Genomic DNA, 4188 nt, shown 5'->3' on the forward strand with positions numbered 1-4188 from the left:
GAATTTCAAGTAGGGGAACATGTTTACCTTTGCATCAGACCAAGGAAGAGTTCACTAAGAATTGGGTCATGTGCCCAATTAACACCAAGATCCTGTGGACCATTTCATATTTTAGAAAGAGTGGGGAAAATGGTTTACAAACTAGCCTTACCATCCATATTGAAAACATATGATGTTTTCAATGTTTCCTTGCTTAAAACTTATGTTCATGATGCTAATAACGTCATTGATTGGTATGTGATATAGGTGTAACTTTTCCAAGAATTTCAAACAAAACCATAGTGTATTATGGATCGAAGGAAAATTTTGCTCTAGAATCAAGTAATTGAGCATGTCGAGGTGTTGTGGAAGCACTTTGGAGCAAAATTGGGCCATCTAGGAAATGGCTCATCAAATGAGGGTATCATACCCATTTTTGTTTTCAATGTAAGAAAATGTAAAGAGAGTTGTTTTTATATAAATCTCACTGTGAATTTTGTGTTTAGATGTAGAACACTGAGGGTAGTGTTCCTCTACAGGGGTGGGGTTTGTAATAGCCCTTTTTTTGGTACCCTTCATGTAAATATTATTATATGAATTGTGTATGTAAATTGATGTAAATTATAAAGGATGACTAGACTGGCAAGAGTACATGGATTGAAATTCTATGGAGAGGAGTTACTTGGGAAAGGATTTAACCAAAGCCAATGCATTAACTTGACACCTATCTACCTATTAAAATTTATTACCCCCTGACACAAGCATTGAAGGAGTATGTGCTACCTAGTTGAGGGGACAAGCTCGTACAACCCTTGCTATGGGAGAGATGATTTGAGAAGTCAACACACAAAAAGAAAGAGAGAACAAATGAGAAAAAGAAGTGAAGGCATTCAGAAGAATGCATAGAAAAATAATGTGAATATTAATCATGGAGGTATTGAAGGAAAAGGCTCATGATATAAAATGGAACATCAGGTGGATGTTAGAAAATTATATATTATGGAGCAATGGAACACATAACATATTGTAGAAATATAAACACAGAAAGCGCATAAAACAAGAGAGACACAGATATACGTGGTTCACCCACTTTGGGCTATGTCCACCCCGAACAGCTAGTCCTTCCTTTCTATTATCCAGCAAAATGAAGAGACACAACCTACAACAGATCCGCTGTAATATCCTCTGTTTTCTCTCACAGTCTCACCTCTCTATTTCCCGCTCACAGGATACACATCTATCACACAGCCTCAAATACAATGCCCTCATACAAAGAGAGGGGTTGCCTTCTAGGGCAAAAAACCCTAAATTAAACATAAGTTCTGCCGTCAGATCATCCGCCTAATGAACGGCCCAGATTGACAAGAAATTACTATGCTTTTACAAGGCAATTTTACAGCTGCTTTTAGCTTTGGGGGCGCTGCCCCCGAAACCCCCCGCCAGGGGGCGCTCCGAAAGGTTGCAGCCGCCCCCCCCCTGGACCCCCCCTGTAGCGAATATTTTACGGGCGGCATTGTCGCCCCCATTTCGAACTGGGGTCCAATGTGGTGATACCTTTGAATATAGAAGATAATCAGGCTCCACACCCAACAATCTCCCACTTGGAGACTGATTGTAGCAACTCCATCGCTGCTCCATTTGCTGGACAATGACTCCTCTTTGGACCTGGCTGTTTCTCATCTTCATCGTCATCCTTGAAGACCAATTGAAACTGAGCATATTCTCAGTTTCTCCCTGGTTACAACTTTTGTTAGCATATCTGCAGGATTCTGGCTAGTGTGTATCTTTTCCAGCTTCAACTCTCCATCTTCCAACACTGATCGTATGAAATGGTACTTGAGCTATATGTGTTTAGTCCTGGAATGAAATGTTGAGTTCTTTGCAAGATGAATGGCACTTTGGCTATCACTGTATAACATGCCCATATCATGCTCCTTACCCAATTCACCCATAAACCTTTGTAACCAAATCATTTCTTTACTAGCCTCTATAGCAGCAACATACTCTGCTTCTGTTGTTGAAAGTGCAACAACACTTTGGATTTTTGAAACCCAACTGACAGTTGTTCCTCCAACAGTAAATACATATCCTGTAGTGCTCCTCATGTTATCTATGTCACCTGCCATATCTGCATCAACATATCCTTGTAGGGAGATGTTTGAACCACCAAAGCATAATGCTTGATTTGTGGTACCTTTCAAATATCTGAGAATCCATTTCACTGCCATCCAATGTTCCTTTCCTGGATTGTTCATGTACCTACTTACAACTCCCATTGCATGTGCCATATCGGGCCTTGTGCAGACCATTGCATACATTAACCTTCCAACTGCTGATGCATATGGAACTTTAGACATATAATCCATGTCTTCTTGGGTCTTTGGGCACATTTCCTTGCTAAGTTTGAAATGGCTAGCAAAAGGTGTACTAACTGGTTTTGCATTATGCATGTTAAATCTTTTCAACACCTTTTGTATGTACCCATTCTGAGACAATGTTAATTTACGATTTTTCCTGTCTCTAGTTATTCTCATACCAAGGATTTTTTTTGCAGCTCCCAAATCCTTCATTGCAAATGAATTTGCCAATTTTTTTTTGAGCACATTTATTTCCTGCATGTTAGATCCTGCAACAAGCATGTCATCTACATACAATAACAATATAATATAGCTTCCATCATTTTTCTTTTTCAAATAAACACAATGGTCAGAGTGACATCTAGTATAACCTTGTTCAGACATAAACTTGTCAAATTTTAGATACCACTGCCTTGGAGCCTATTTTAAGCCATATAAGCTCTTCTTCAACCTGCACACTAGTTTATCCTTCACTTTCACCTCATATCCTTGTGGCTGCTACATATATATCTCTTCCTCCAAATCCCCATGGAGAAAGCCTGCCTTTACATCTAACTGCTCAAGATGCAAATCTTCAGCTGCTACAAGACTTAAAATAGTTCTGATTGAAGTCATTTTAACAACAGGAGAAAATATTTCATCAAAATCAATACCTTTCTTCTATGCAAACCCCTTCACCACAAGCCTAGCTTTATACCTCTATTTTCCTCCATCTTCTTCCTTCAGCCTGTAAACCCAATTATTCTTCAATGTAGTTTTTCCTACAGGCAACCTGACTAAATCCCAAGTCTGGTTATGCATTAAGGAGTCCATCTCTTCTTCCATGGCTACCTCCCACTTCTTCTTGCTTTCAACCTGCATTGCTTCTTCATAACATTCGGGTTCACCGGAATCAGTCAACAATAAATAATATAAGGAAGGAGAGTATCGTTCAGGGGGTCTACTTATCTTGGTAGATATTCTAACACCACTTTCAGGTGTTTGGGGTGCCTATTGTTGTTGTGGTGGTTGTTGTTGTTGTGGTTGTTGATTATTATTATTTTCAGGAACCTTTACTTTTTCAGTGATTTCATCAAGAACTGCATATTCCTTATTTTCCTTTTCTTGTTTCTTTTCCTGCAACTGATTCTTATACAAGACCTTTTCATTGAATATTACATCTCTGCTCCTAATGATTTTTTGATTTTCATAATCATATAAGTGATAACCAAAATCATTAACACCATATCCAATAAAGGTACATTTCTTTGACTTTGCCTCAAGCTTTGTTCTATTTTATTTATCAATATGGACGAAGGCCTCACAACCAAAAGGCTTTAAAATAGAGTAGTTTACCTTTTTACCTATCCATGCTTCCTCTGGAACACCACCATCCAAGGAACTTGAAGGCCCTCTGTTTATTAGATAAACAACAATATCTACAGCATCTACCCAAAACTGTAAAGGCAATCCTGCATGCAATCTCATGCACCTTGCATGCTCCATGATTGTTCTGTTCATCCTTTCTGACACACCATTTTCTTGTGGTGTTCTTGGAACTGTCTCTCTCTATGAATTCCATGCTCTAAACAGTACCTATCAAACTCTTTGCTGCAATATTCACCTCCATTGTTTGATCTAAGACACTTCAATTTCTTTCTTGTCTCAATCTCAACCAAAGCTTTCCATTTCTTGAAAGTATCAAATACATCAAATTTATTCTTAATAAAATAAATCCAAGTTTTTCTAGTTGCATCATCAATAAAAGTAACATAATAATGAGAGCCACCGAGAGATGATACCTGAGCAAGTCCCCATACATCTGTATGCACAAGCTCTAATTTTTCATTCTTCTTTTCTTTCCCAACTTTGA

Source organism: Pinus tabuliformis, chromosome X (assembly GCF_031772625.1).
Source record: "Pinus tabuliformis cultivar Carrire ecotype Pingquan chromosome X, CPIR1, whole genome shotgun sequence".
NCBI lineage: Eukaryota > Viridiplantae > Streptophyta > Pinopsida > Pinales > Pinaceae > Pinus > Pinus tabuliformis.